Here is a 15,904-nt window from a genome sequence, read left to right as displayed (position 1 = left end):
GATGTCAGAGGAGGTTCTGGATGAGTTGGACCTGAACAAGTACAACACATTAGACGAGGGACGATGGAGACTGATTCCAGCTGTGAGGAACTGCAGAAAAGCTGTGTAAGTCCAGATGTGATTAACTTTATAGATCAGTGTAGATTAGTAGTTTAGTTCTTCAAATATACACACTATGAATTATTCTTAAAATATAATATTCTTATAAATGTTCCACGTGTTTATTACATAAATATGTATTTGTATTTTGTCACAGATGTTCTTGAGCTGTTTCAAATGTTGAGTTCAAAATGTTTCAGTAGTTTGTGTTTCTAGCTGTCAAGTTAATGAACACTTATTCTATTTATTTCTAATAATTGTTACATTTGACAGTTTTTTCTTATTTATGTTTTTGGGTGATGGAGACGACATGTGAACCTGGTAAAACAAATGAAAAAAACAAAAGATCAGCTGTCTGGTGGAGCGCTGGGTCTAACCGGTGTAACGGCAGCAACAGAACGTTTGCTGATCCGGCGGGGAGTCGGGGCGGTCCTGGGATCAGAGTCCTGGTGCTGGGGTTTGCTTTCAATAGGCCTTGCACCACATTACACCTTACCTCGTGTGTTTTTGGGCTCATCTCTTTCGTTGGCTTCAAATCCAAACTGTTGCCATGTTGCTGTAGTTTTAGTTTTCTTTGAGACCAGCTCTGCCATGTCTCGTCTCATCACCCCAAAAAACACATGAACTTCCTAGTAAACAAACCTCTTCTTGTTTATACACCAACATTATATCATAATATTACGTTAATCACGTTGTCATATTGCTTATTAGTAATGCAATACAGGCTGGATTTAGCACTGTGACTCTGTCGGCACAGGTTGTTGATGTCGGCTACTTTTTAATTTGCCAGAACGTGTCGTTAGCATAAAATCAAACCGGTTTAAGCTCGTACACCGGACCGGACCGGCAAAACCGAAAATCGACCCAACTCTAGCATTAGCCACCGTAAACTACTGGTCATACGAGACAAAGATAGTCGTTGTAAAACCCCTGAGTGTGTTGAATCGAGCAATGGTGCATTTTATTGCTAATGAATTCAAGTTGTGTTCCATCATCTTGTTTTGAAGTCTTTCCTTTTATTCTGTTACTCACAGAAGGAAACTCTGGTGTTTCTCTCTCTTGTTGCTGTAGAGAAGAGTAGTAACAGGAAATACACAGCTTCCACCAATAACAGCAGTCTGATGAATATATAACAGCAGAATGGTAGAATTCAGACTTTTTAAGAGATCTTATACAAACCAAAGATCAGTGTTATGTTTTTAATGCTGATACACTGATATCATCTTTCTGATGTCATTATGTTGTAAATAATGCAACCTCATTGGTTCATTCATTGTGTTTGTGAGCTGAATACGTTTGATGCTCAGAAAAGAGTGTTAATGACAAAACGCCATGCAGTCATCAAAATATCTAGTTATATGAATGTTTAATTATGTACAGGTCTAATATTATCACGCGATTTGTTTAATTTTCCCATTTATGGACGTGAACCTGAAAGCAGCAGGTAGCTAGCAAAGAGAGGTCATCTTTATCAACTGTATTATTATTACTTATTCACTGAGTTTTAAAAATGCTTTTCTAATCAAGAAGGCCTCATGCTAACTTTGTGGAGACAGACCTGGGATCAGATCACACTGACAGACTGGACATTAGGGAAGCCTCAATGTAACTACATGTTCTCTCTCTTCATCTGCAAGATTAAAGAAAAACAAAGATTAAAAGTCTGCAGGTTTGAGAGAGAGTGATGAGAATTATTGTTTCATGTCAAACAGTGAGATAAGATTAGCTGAACCACTGATGTGAGGAGTAAATGTTGATTAAAGAAGTTTATATCAAACTGTTTAGTCATCAAATGCATGAAGTAAATATAAACTGTCCTCTTTCATAATAATGTATTTTGTAATTTTTGTGTCATCACAGACTTTCTGACTGTAGACTCTCAGATACTCACTGTGAAGTTGTGGCCTCAGCTCTGAAGTCCAACCCCTCCCATCTGAGAGAGCTGGACCTGAGGCTAAACGACCTGTATGATTCAGGAGTGAAACCGCTTTTCGCTGGACTGAAGAGTCCAAACTGTAGACTGGAGACTCTGAGGTCAGTTCACTGACTGTAGTTTATGTAGTTTGTACACACACTCTCTACACACTGGCTCTGCTCCAGATGGCTCTAGAGAGGGACATTCACGTTTTCACGTCGGCCACCGTAGCTCTCCAACAGGCTTGGCACACAGGAGAGGCTTCAGTTGGTTGTAATCTCCTCACCTCACCACTAGATACCTCCAGATCCTACACACTGGACCTTTAACCACAGACCTTATTTCAGGCATCTAACTAAAAACCCATTGACTTCCAGACGAGGGAACAGGAAGTGCTAAAATGCTAATTCATTTCTGGGTTTTAGGACTCATTCCTGTAGCGCTCTATTTGAACATGTCTAAAGGTGCAGCACTCTTCAACAAACACGTATTGCACCAACTTAAAGGCACACAAGTGATGATTATGAACGACACCATCTAATCAGAGGTCTCTATGGTTCTAAGTTATTCCCACGTTCTTTTTGACAGCAGATCTAACTGTGATCTGTTTTCATGTCAGCATTGTCTAATTATTTGAAGCAAAAACCAAATAAATATTCTGCATCAGAAACATCTTTGCAGGTTCATATTTTGTTCAAGTCTATCTGAATACAATACTCACATGTTCATATGTACATTCAAAGAGTTATTGATGTCTGTCATCATTCCTTCTGTCTGTGAAGCAACCCCCGTATAACCTGAGTGTTACGAGATGAGGACTAAATCCACAGTCTTGTTCTGTGTAAAATGACCTGTAAAGTTGATCTTAAACTAATCAGAGGCTTCAGCAGTCTGAGTTAGATGTATTAGGGCTGGGTGACTTGGAGAAAATCAAATATCATAATATTTTTTTGTGTAAATGACCAATAATAGAACAGCTAGAACAGTCTGGTAAGTTCAGAGAATGACATCACTTTACTGTAATGTAGCCTTTAAAACCAGGAAGAGATGACACTTACAACACAACACGATATTACTAGGGCTGTCAATCCATTCAAATATTTAATCACAATTAATCGCAAATTATTCACAATTTTTGTATCTGTTCTAAATGAACCTTAAAGGGAGATCTGTCAAGTATTTAATATTCTTATCAACATGGGAGTGGACTAATATGATTTATGTAAATGTATGTATATATTTATTATTGTAAATCAATTAACAACACAAAACAATGACAGATATTGTCCAGAAACCCTCACAGGTACTGCATTTAGCATAAAACAATATGCTCCAATCATAACATGGCAAACTGCAGCCCATCAGGCAACAACAGCTGTCAGTGTGTCAGTGTGCTGACTTGACTATGACTTGCCCCAAACTGCATGTTATTATCATAAAGTGGGCATGTCTGTAAAGGGGAGACTCGTGGGTACCCATAGAACCCATTTACATTCACATATCTGGAGGTCAGAGGTCAAAGGGCCCCTTTGAAGATGCCCATGACAGTTTTTCCTCGCCAAACTTTAGAGTAAGTTTGGAGCGTTATTTAACCTCCTTCCCGACGAGCTAGTTTTACATGGTTGGAACTCAAAGAGGGAATTTGGTACTAAACAGTGTGTAACTTTGATTTGTCGACTCAGACTGCTGAATCTTCATATTAGTTTCACTTGAACTTGTGAAGTCATTTCTTACAGTGTAGTTGTGTTATGAAGGGACCACTTCACAGGAGGAATGATTACTGCCACCAATAACTCTTTTAATGTACATATGACATGTGGCTGTTGTTTACAGACACACTTGAACAAATGTGGACCTTTCCTGTAAATGACATAAACCTGCTAGGCTAGCAGATACAGTGAGAAGAAGGCCATGTAATAAATGAAGTAATGAAGTCCAACAAGTCTGATTTGATATTGATCCTCTAATTCCAGACTTGACTGAGATCAGCAGCATGTTATTGATGTGTGTTGACATGAACAGGTGTATGAATGTTGTGGTGACATTTGGATGATGTCTGTAGAAGGCTGACATTATGATGATCCACAATAACACAATGACAAAGTCACTCTACTCATTTTAGGGAAAAGATCATTGATTAGGACATAGTGATGTTGAGCTACACATTTAAAACCTGAACACATCTGACTGGATTATAAAGTGATTTTTATCTTCATCATTTATTCTTTATTCAGATTGAGGCGCTGCAGGTTGTCAGAGATCAGCTGTGCTTCTCTGGCCTCAGCTCTGAAGTCCAACCCCTCCCATCTGAGAGAGCTGGATCTGAGCTCCAACGACCTGGAGGATTCAGGAGTGAAGGTCCTGTGTGGTTTTCTGGAGAGTCCACACTGTAGACTGGAGACTCTGAGGTCAGTTCACTGACTCTCTGTTACTATTAGAGATCTTATATGTTGAATTAACAATTGAACCTGATTTATGTACAAACATAACTTACATCCATAAAGTTGTTAATGTCCTTTTCTTCATATTTTCATGTTTCTTGAACTAAATCTAGTCTGCAGTCACAAAAGACTTGTGTTTCTTAAAGAAAGTGTAGAAAATGTCCACTGTTAGTTGTTAAAGTAAATGAATGTTTATCATTGTTGGTAAATGGTCACATCTGGATACAGAAGATCCTCTCAACTAATATTCAGGGTTCCTACGCAGTATGGAGAAGTATGGAATTTGATTTTAGTAATTTCCAGGTCTGGATGAGTATGGAAAAAAGAAAAGAGAGAATGGAAAAACATGTCTGTTTCCAGACTGTTGCCCCTATTCTGCTTTCTAAGATATCAAATTCAGAATTTCTAAAAATAAATAGATCATACAAGCAGAGTGTTTTTCATGGTGTTTAGAGCAGCCGGTGCAGCCACAATGTTTACTACTGTGTGAGAGAGCGCGGGCCAGAGAGAGCTTGATGTCGTTGAAAGCAGCACAGGAAGTAGGCTCTGACTGAACGCACACTCCTACAGAGCTGCCTCTACGCCTGAACGTCACAGCCAGGGCCGGCGCCTCCATAGAGGCCAACTAGGCAACCGCCTAGGGCGGCACTTTGGCAGCCAAATATGGGCCAACTATTCATCATGAGCAACATAACAATAATAATATAATAATAAAAAGTAACCGGTAACTGCAGGCAGACGGCACAGAGCAGAACGCTGCCTGTCAGACTGGGACAATCTAATACTTTACATATTGAGGGGGGGGACGAGCGGCCCCTCCTAATTTGGACTGATCCTCGTTCTGGCTGAAATCTGATTGGCTCAGTCATTTACATCATGAACGTGATGAACTGTGACCAGTGTTCCAGCTGGCCGGTCTGGTTTTGATTCAGTGATGACGTGCTGATACAAACTGAGGAGGTGTCATCCACGATGAAGAGTCTTGAAGGTCTTCATCATCATCATCACATTCTCTTTATACCACTAAAACTCTATTAGTGGTAAAATTACTAACCCACAATGTTTCGTCTCGCGCCCTCCGGCCGCTCACATAAGACACCTCTCCGTCTCAAAGTCCTGGGATGGGTTTGTGTCCCAGTCTGTCCCTGGTGCTAATAGAGGGGCGGCATCATTGTGATTCACCTAGAGCAGGATGTTTGACAGCAGAACGTCGTCCAGCTTTCTCTGTAGGACTGTAGACTGAACGACCACGATGAGTAAAGTGTTCTGAGGGCTGGCTTGATGATCCCAAACACAAAGCCTGGTTGGTTAACAATTCCAAATGGGGAAAAGAGAGCTGGATGCAAACTTTGAGGAAAATGGTTTGACATCTCAACCATGGTGGGGGGGGGGGGGGCTGTAGTCTTGTAACAGCGTCCTCTGAACCCCGAGTCACAAAGTCAAATATGGTCTGAAAAATCTACAGAGAAGTCTGGAAAAGTCTGGAATGTAAAATGTAAAATGTGTAGGAACCCTGAATATTTGTTCTGAATTGATCAAGTTTACTTCATGAAGTAGAAATATTTCTCTGGTTTCTGATTGTTTCAACATGTTCCACAAATAATGTCTGATCATCGATATTGATCCTTCAGCACACACACATAGATGAACACAGAGATCAGCAGCATGTTATTGATGTGTGTTGACATGAACAGGTGTATGAATGTTGTGGTGACATTTGGATGATGTCTGTAGAAGGCTGACATTATGATGATCCACAATAACACAATGACAAAGTCACTCTACTCATTTTAGGGAAAAGATCATTGATTAGGACATAGTGATGTTGAGCTACACATTTAAAACCTGAACACATCTGACTGGATTATAAAGTGATTTTTATCTTCATCATTTATTCTTTATTCAGATTGATGGACTGCAGTTTGTCAGAGATCAGCTGTGCTTCTCTGGCCTCAGCTCTGAAGTCCAACCCCTCCCATCTGAGAGAGCTGGATCTGAGCTACAACAACCTGAAGGATTCAGATGTGAAGCAGCTGTCTGATCTTGTGGAGAGTCCACACTGTAGACTGGAGACTCTGAGGTCAGTAGACCGTCGGAGTCGGTCCATGCTGGTTTCAGCAGTATTGTTGTGATGTGTTTCCTCCGTTAAGCTGTGAGAGGAGAACAGTGACACAGAGAGAGAGAGAGAACAGTCAACCAATCAGATCAGCCAGAAGCTTGTTGTGATCATGTGTTTGAGTCGATGTGAAGAAGATGTTGTTGTTGTGTTCATGTCTCCAGGAAATAAAGCTGGATTACAGCTGACAGCATCACATCATGTATAGAGACAGTGGTCCTCATCCATCAAACTGTCGTACCATCAAATCTGATCAGAAAGTGTGTGTTCTCTCATTGAGAGATAGAACCATCATAGAACCATGGTTACATTTAGTAACCATGTGGTCTTTATACAGACCAGAACCTCTGCTGAAGTCCAGTAATCACAGCTGAGGTTTTACTGTTCAGTCTGTGTATGAACATGTAGGACCTTTAAAGAGGACCTATCAGGCTGATGTTCAGGTTCATACTTGTATTTTGGGTTTCTACTAGAACATGTTTACATGCTTTAATGTTCAAAAAACACTTTACTTTTCTTCTAGCGGCTGTGCTGCAGCACCTCTTTACACCCTCTGTCTGAAACGCTCTGTTTGATCTCCTTGTCCAAAAAGACTCCATATTTAGTCGGGCTGTCAAAGTTAACGCAATAATAACGAGTTAACGCTAGTTCGTTTTAACACCACTAATTACTTTAACGCAACTTGTGATTTTTAGGTTGTAAAATGTGCGATTAATTTGAGATTAATCACGATTAACTATGGACAATCATGCGATTAATCACGACTAAATATTTGAATGGATTGACAGCCCTAATATTTACATATTTGTCATGTAATATTTAAAAGTAGATGAAACATTGAAATGTGACTGAAACCAACCTAGCAGCAGTAAATCCATCATTAAAGTGAGCAGTGAAAAGCTCTCTGTTTCTGCAGTAATGATGCTCTCAGGACTCTCAGCAGTTTATTTCCACTGTGTGGATCATAAGATAATATTACACAGAGACAAAGAATTTGAACACATAATCCAGGCTAAAAGCAACACAGTTTAAACTGACACATGCAGAAAGGTCACCGACTGTGTGAATGTGTAAATGAACAGACTTGTAATATCACTGCCCCGTCTAGAGCACCAGAGATCTGACTAGAACTACTTTGTGTACTCTGCTGAGTTAATGTGATCACATGTATTGTTATGACCTGTATGACAATAATGTAGCCTTCTTCTCTCAGCTGCAAACCCAGCGGTGTGAAACGGACATAAATGACATTTATATAACCACAATAACACAAAATCAGTACATGATCTCTTATCATATATTCATATATGATATTCATATAGTCACTCATCTGAATCAGCTTCTTGAGCCGTATGTTGCTGTGAGACACGTCAGAGTCGTGCTCCTACAGTCCCTCAGACTGAATGTGTTGCCTTGGTTAGTTTGCTACCAATACTTTTATGTATGCTGTGGGTGATTAGAAGAAGTGAAAGTAAGCCTGCTTACCGCTGTGAATTATGTTTATAGATTTATTATTTACCTTCTCCTAAGTCTGTTTCACACCGCCGGGGTTGGAGCTGAAAGAATAAGACTAAAGTATTATAATTCCTCCAGGAGATGAATAAAGTATCTTCTATTCTATTCTATAAGAACACATCTAATCAACACATTGATTTAATGGAACACACGTGTAATTAGTTCTAGTCAGATCTATCGTGATATTAAAAGTCTGTTTATTTACACATTCACATAGTCAGTGATTTTTTTGTCAGCTGTCCTTCCTGCATCTGGCAGTTTAAACTGTGTTAATTTTAGTCTGGATTATGTGTTTAACTTTTCTAATATGCGTTTGTAAAGTATGCCGCTCTGCTGACCGTAGACTGGTCCATGTCTGTGATTGGTCATGTGCTACAAACCCCGCCCCTTCTATGTGAACGCGCTCATAGCCAGACTGAGAAACCCTGGGTTGACTTACCAAGTTGATAACAGCTGTCGTAGGACCGCTTAGCGGGATCTTGGTTGAGGGGTTAGTTAAACCAGATAAGGTGAAGATACCCTGGGTGTGTTGGACTGGCTTCGTAGTACAGGCCTCTGGTCTGGGAGCTCTGAGCTCAGTGTGTTCACTCCAATACGTTAACATGAGAGCTGAAAGGAAGCTGGCTACGCTACACAGACTGAAGTCCCTTCTGCTCTTTATACTGGATGCTGACTGACAGCTGATGAAGGGAGTCTCTGTAAACACTGATGGATGACTTCTGTTGTCTTCTTCTTCTCTCATCAGATGGGAGGGGTATTGATCTCTAACCACCATCATCCCTGTGTGTTCCTCTGGACCTGACAGAGTATCATCAGTGTATCTGGACTCTGTCCTTCTGCACAGTCTCTGCAGACACACTGAGACTCCTCCACTCCTTCTGCTCCACACTCAACCACCTCCTCCACCTGGACCTGGGTTTCACTTTGTCTTCATTCATTCATATATTCTGAACCCAAAGTGCCTCTGCAGATCAGTTCTGTTTATGACAACAGAACTGTAGATTAACACATTTAAATAGATGTTTCTGCTTTGCTTTCTGTTGCAGCTCCACCCTGTGGAACGATGGAGTTCTGCAGTTAATTTCCACATACTACTAAATATATATATACCATATACAATATATATACCAATACCAGCCTTTTTTCATATTATAACATTATGCTTGTAACAAACAGAAAGAAGTAGATAAAACCTGAACCTGAGGCTTCAGTTTCTCAACTAACTACAAACAGATTATGTCTGGATTTTGGTGGAAAGTCAGCTCCTTAATATTGTCTTTTGTATGTGATGTTTGATGTAAAACAAAAAAATATATATATTTTTTTAGTTTATTACAGAGGTACACACGTGGACAAAATTGTTGGTACCCTTCCGTTAAAGAAAGAAAAACCCACAATGGTCACTGAAATAACTTGAAACTGACAAAAGTAATAATAAATAAAAATTTACTGAAAATGAACTAATGAAAATCAGACATTGCTTTTGAATTGTGGTTCAACAGAATCATTTTAAAAAACAAACTAATGAAACTGGCCTGGACAAAAATGATGGTACCCTTAACTTAATATTTTGTTGCACAACCTTTTGAGGCAATCACTGCAATCAAGCGATTTCTGTAACTCTCAATGAGACTTCTGCACCTGTCGACAGGTATTTTGGCCCACAGCAAACTGCTCCAGCTGTCTCAGGTTTGAAGGGTGCCTTCTCCAGACTGCATGTTTCAGCTCCTTCTACAGATGTTCAATAGGATTTAGATCAGGGCTCATAGAAGGCCACTTCAGAATAGTCCAATGTTTTGTTCTTAGTCATTCTTGGGTGTTTTTAGCTGTGTTTTGGGTCATTATCCTGTTTGAGGACCCATGACCTGCAACTGAGACCAAGCTTTCTGACACTGGGCAGCACATTTCGCTCCAGAATGCCTTGATAGTCTTGAGATTTCATTGTACCCTGCACAGATTCAAGACACCCTGTGCCAGATGCAGCAAAGCAGCCCCAGAACATAACCGAGCCTCCTCCATGTTTCACATTAGGTACAGTGTTCTTTTCTTTGAATGCTTCATTTTTGCGTCTGTGAACATAGAGCTGATGTGACTTGCCAAAAAGCTCCAGTTTTGTCTCATCTGTCCAAAGGACATTCTCCCAGAAGCTTTGTGGCTTGTCAATATGCATTTTGGCAAATTCCAGTCTCGCTTTTTTATGATTTGCGTCCTCCTCGGTCGTCTTCCATTAAGTCCACTTTGGCTCAAACAGCGACGGATGGTGCGATCTGACACTGATGTACCTTGACCTTGGAGTTCACCTCTAATCTCTTTGGAAGTTGTTCTGGGCTCTTTGGTTACCATTCGTATTATCCGTCTCTTCAATTTGCCATCAATTTTCCTCTTGCGGCTACGTCCAGGGAGGTTGGCTACAGTCCCATGGACCTTAAACTTCTGAATAATATGTGCAACTGTAGTCACAGGAACATCAAGCTGCTTGGAGATGGTCTTATAGCCTTTACCTTTAACATGAAGGTCTATAATTGTCCTTCTAATCTCCTGAGACAACTCTCTCCTTAGCTTTCTGTGGTCCATGTTCAGTGTGGTACACACCATGATACCAACCAGCACAGTGACTACTTTTCACCCTTTAAATAGGCAGACTGACTGATTACAAGTTTGAAGATACCTGTGATGCTAATTACAGGACACACCTTAGTTTAACATGTCCCTATGGTCAAATTATTTTACATCTTTTCTAGAGGTACCATCATTTTTGTCCTGGCCAGTTTCATTAGTTTGTTTTTTAAAATGATTCTGTTGAACCACAATTCAAAAGCAATGTCTGATTTTCATTTATTCATTTTCAGTGAATTTTTATTTATTATTACTTTTGTCAGTTTCAAGTTATTTCAGTGACCATTGTGGGTTTTTCTTTCTTTAATGGAAGGGTACCAACAATTCTGTCCACGTGTATATGTGTCACCCTGCTAGTTTTCACATAACATGGCTCAACACAGACACATGAAGTCAACCTGTGGAGCTTTTCCCTTCAGAAATCAATGTTGAGTCGCCGTTATCACCACCGTGTTCTGTAGCTCCTGGTGGAATGTTGTTAAAAAATTAAATGTAATCATAATTTACTTTATTTAAAATGATGAAAAATGCAATCTATAGAGTGAATGAAGAGAGGGAGCTCCGTTAGTGAAAGCAAAGCAGTGAATCGGAGAAATAAACATTATTTTCTGATTGTTTCACGGCTTTAACGTTCTAAAGCACCAATAAACACGCCTCCGCACAACCCTGCAGGAAGGTGCCTTATTGCCGGATTTTTAACGAATGCAGCTGAAGGTCAGGCTTCATCTTGTCCTCTCTGCACGGCGTGTGCCACACATTATTTTTTTCCCAGTGTTGGGCCTCGTCCCGCCCTACTGTGCTGTGATTGGCTAGTATTCGTTGCCTCTGCCTCGACTGTTCGGCTCATTTTGCACACGGGAGAAGTCTTTGCCTTCAGGGCTTTCTGCCAGAAAGGGTTTATTTGAACCCAAACCATTATCTTTTCCTAAACCTAACCAAGTAGAGTTGCTGCCTAAACCTGAAGAGGTTTCTGACAGAGGCAAACTTCTCCCATGTGCACTCAATTCAAACAGTTTAGCATTTAAATGGAATTAGCAAGCTAACTAGCCAGCCACTACATTAGTCAAATTTGAACAACACACACACTTGTCACAGTGTAGGAAAGCTCATCACCATTTGAGTGACAACTTTGTTTTGCTCATTTTCTGTTACCAGTGTAGCATGAAAGCATGGTGGAATTAGCTAGCTAGCTAACTAGCCAGCCGCTAAATGAGTAAACATGAACAACTTCATGGCTTCGTCCACACACTCTTGTCCATCTTGTCACAGCATAAGAAAGCACATTGCTATTGCCAGATAATTCGCCAATCATAGCACTGTGTAGTACTAGCCAATCACAACACGAGGGCGTGACAGAGCGGCAGTATTTGACGACCTGAACGGGCGTCACACCCTGCACGCTGTTATTAGTTTTACATGGTCAGCCATATTGTTTTGTAGTCCATGCAGCTTCAGTCACTATTCTGAGACAAGAAGCCATCTTGTCTTTGTACATGACGTACATGAAGCAGGAAGAGTTGAAAACATCACATCTGCATTGAGCGATGAGGAGACGGTAACCTTCTGGCTCAGGCCCCTGCTTGAAAATGACATTCCCAAAATGAAGAGAATATCTCTGCAACTACATATGAATAATCTTGGTATGATAAGAAAGGCAACACTTGGGAGATTTCTGCAAAGGTGTAAGCTTCTGTATATACTGTATGTTACTGGCTATTTGCAAATAAAGAAAGATTTAATCTCCGAGTTTTTTAGAGTGAATATCCCTTTGGAATGATGCAGTTGCAGAACATTACCTCTAGCAAACCATATCACAACATCTGAACATTACCTGTGCACACATTGATGCTAATAAAGTAAAGAGTGAATAAAGAGCTAATGGAACAATGGCCAAGCGTCAGGGAGAAGAAAACACTGTTAAGTATGCATGATTGTTTCAAATATAAATAATACATAATAGCCTACAGAGATTTCTATTAAGTGACATTTTTCAACATACTATACTATGACTTTTTTTCAAAATACTATATATACTAGGACTTTATTTAATTTTTTCCGACATACTATAAAAGGAGCCACTGGTTGGATTCAATCTCACTGTGGTAAGGACTCATCCTTGGTACATGGGACGCCTGCTCTACCAGGTGAGCTAACACAACATACCATACCATAATAGGAATTTATTTTTATTTTTTCATCATACTATACTATGACTGTTTTTGACATATTATACTATGATTTTTTTATTTTTTAAACATACTATACTGTGACTTTTTTTTTTTTTTTTTCTTAACGATTTTTGTCTTTTTGTCTTCATGAGTTAGTAAAAGGGAGAGAGAGAGGACGATATACAGAAAAGAGGCCACAGGTCGGATTCGAACCTGCTGCAATGAGGACTCAACCTGAGTATTCGGGGAATCTGTTCTTCCAGGTGAGCTAACACAATTTACTATACTATAACTTTTTTTAAATTTTCCGACACACTATGACTTTTTTTCGACATAATATACTATTATATTTTTTCGACATACTATAATATGACTTAAAATGGCGGACCCTCCACGCGAGGGCGCAAACGGAGTGGTAGTGTGTAGGGAGAATTACAATGAAACTCGTGAGCTGGTGTTTATGTGACAGGGTCAAAAATGACTTATGCATGATTTATGTTTTATGGTTGTTTTTATTGTATTTTGCATGTTTTATGGTTGATTTTATTGTATTTTGCATGTTTTATGGTTTTTATTCTATTGTGTGTTTTATCCCTGCATGTTGGTTGTTTTGATTGCTTTTAGTACGTAAATTGAAGTGTTTTTTAGAAGTCATGAACTGGAATGAGACCCATGGACAGCCACACCCCCAATCAAAGACTGATTAGGAGAGGAGCGGCAGGTGTGGCGGAGAGCCTGCAATTAGCAGGATGCAGCACAGGTGGAGAGGACACAAAAGGAGAGAACGGCTCGCAGCAGAAGAGAAGATCTTCAGTCAGAGACAGTCCAGAGACAGCAGTGCAGCAGAAAAGCCCTCCTGCTACTACCTACCAGCCCAGCGACCTGAGAGTCCTGTGAGACTACATGCAGCAGACCAGTGACCTGAGAGTCCTGTGAGACTACATGCAGCAGACCGTGTCCGCCAACGCAGATTCACTCAAAAAAACGTAAGTACCCTTTTGGTACATTTACGTGGCGGACACACTGAAAACAGACCAGGATAGCTTTTATCTGGAGTTGTGATAGCAAAGTAGTGGAGAACACACTACTGGTCCTGGTCTCTTGTTATTTCACAGTTTCGGACGGTGCTGGAGAGACGGCCGAGACGGGCAGACGGCTGTTGGAGTACGGGAGGAGCTAAGACGCGGACACGAGGAGGATCGCTGGATTGGATTGGACTAGATTGGACTGAACTGGATTAAAGAGCCGGATTGGACTAAATTGGACTGGACTTTTTAACCTTGTTGCTAGTAACATTTTATTCCTTTTAGCTTTTAGATTAATCATTCATTTTTAGACCCATGCTATTTTAATTGCAATAAATCTGGTTTTAATTTGATTTAAACTTCTGCCTGTGTTTTTAACTCTGCTCACCTGAGGTAAAAGAACCTGAATTTATCAGAGTCCTAGGCTCCAAGTATTTCCTAGGTGGCGTTGTCGGCTCTAAGCAAAAAACATTAATTGTAAAAATCTAACTGGTACTTTAAGTTGCGGCCTTGCCATTGGCTGTTGGGCCCGGGCCACATTTACAACTCGTGAAGTCCTGTACACAAGATATAATCTATAATACATATATAATATGCTTGATGTTCAAGTGGTTAAAGCCGTGAGAACTCCACTGCGAAGCAACGGCAACATTAACTAACAAGATAACAAGTGGGTAACATAAGGGAGGAGTTTCTAAGGCTTTTATTTTGTAGTACCTGCAGGTGCACTGTGGGTAACATAACGTAGGGGTTAATTAGGCTGTATTCGAAACCGCATACTGCATACTACTGAGGAGCGCAGTATGCAGTATACAGTACATACTGCATACTGCGTTCCTCAGTAGTATGCAGTATGTGACAGTTAAAGTGATGTATTTAGCAGTATGCTAGACGAGGCTTAAGCCTTAAAACCAGCTCTTAAAGCACAGGACAAAAAAACAAACTTGTACCACTATTACAATATTATCAAAAAATACAACTTTGATTTTGTTGTTTATGTTATGCTTGTTTACTTTATAAGATACTGCAGGTTTAAACTATTTATTCTGACAGCTCATAAAGAAGTCCGACAAACAGGATCATCAACGAGGAGAGATGGGAAATATAAAACATTCATCCACAACATTTACTTTACTCAAACTGCTTTTTCAGTTGCAGCAAAAGGACTGATCTCCCTCCAGATATTAGAGAAATGTTAAAAAAGTGTCATGTTGTCTCATCAGGAATCTCTCTGCCCCGTCAGAAGCTGCTCTTTCCCTCGCCACTCTGCTGCTCTGCAGCCGCTCTGTGAGCGTCACTGGCCGGCTCTCCAGCGAGCTACGCCCGCGGGCGATTGTGGAACTTTTTCACTCGAAAAAAGGCAAATAAACACAGGTTCCTGTTAATTTATAATGGACATCTGTGTTGTGATATTTAAACAAACTATCCGTCAACAAGGAAATAAAAGCCTCTTGTCTACGAGACCGGAGTGAGCTCCAGCAGCTCATAGCGGTCTCTGAGCGTGACTACCCGGCTTGCTGGCAGCGACCCGGGCAGGCGCTCACTGGCTGTCACGGTATTCTGTGGAGCTTCTAAACTCCGACAACGGTGGAACAAATGTTCGATTCGCCATCTAACTTCGTAAAACTGCCGATACTAATAATCTACACAGTTGATTTCTCGCCTCAAAAACTTTCAGAAGTGAATTTAGTGTTGAAATGGCTACAAAAAACGTAAAAAACGAGCAGCTTTTGGCTGCTGTTTTTGTACCCGTAGCCTGTGCTGTTCCGGCGCTTTGCATTGTGGGATACAGTAGGCGAGATAGACTGGTCCGATGCATACTGGAGAATTTTTCCAAATCAGTACGTCATCCGGGTATTTTTGGCATACTGTAGATTTTGCTTTTGTTCGCATACTGCATACTACATACTACATTTTGGCCAAATCAGTACGTACTACTAGTATAGTATGCGGTTTCGAATACAGCCCGTGTATGTGAAGGGAGCGTCACAGGGAAGTCTCGCGTGAAT

The 15,904-nt window shown here is 40.4% G+C and overlaps 1 protein-coding gene and 3 long non-coding RNA genes across 4 annotated transcripts in view; 3 read left to right on the top strand and 1 right to left on the bottom strand.

The window, feature by feature from the left end:
* anos1a (anosmin 1a) overlaps window positions 1–15,904 on the top strand; it is a 115,573-nt gene that overhangs the window by 59,669 nt on the left and 40,000 nt on the right. The window lies entirely within an intron of this gene.
* Window positions 6,476–9,394, top strand: LOC119483858. The gene is made up of 2 exons (XR_005205816.1): window positions 6,476–6,535; window positions 8,832–9,394. It is a non-coding gene; the product is annotated as an uncharacterized LOC119483858 (long non-coding RNA).
* Window positions 11,868–12,448, top strand: LOC119483865. The gene is made up of 2 exons (XR_005205823.1): window positions 11,868–12,022; window positions 12,371–12,448. It is a non-coding gene; the product is annotated as an uncharacterized LOC119483865 (long non-coding RNA).
* Window positions 13,519–14,110, bottom strand: LOC119483851. Its single transcript, XR_005205810.1, has 2 exons — window positions 13,792–14,110; window positions 13,519–13,752 (listed from the first exon to the last, which is right to left on the bottom strand). It is a non-coding gene; the product is annotated as an uncharacterized LOC119483851 (long non-coding RNA).

This window comes from Sebastes umbrosus, chromosome 24 (genome assembly GCF_015220745.1).
Source record: "Sebastes umbrosus isolate fSebUmb1 chromosome 24, fSebUmb1.pri, whole genome shotgun sequence".
Lineage (NCBI taxonomy): Eukaryota > Metazoa > Chordata > Actinopteri > Perciformes > Sebastidae > Sebastes > Sebastes umbrosus.
Note: the sequence above shows the minus strand (reverse complement) of the source record. Positions and strands in the feature narration are given on the sequence as shown.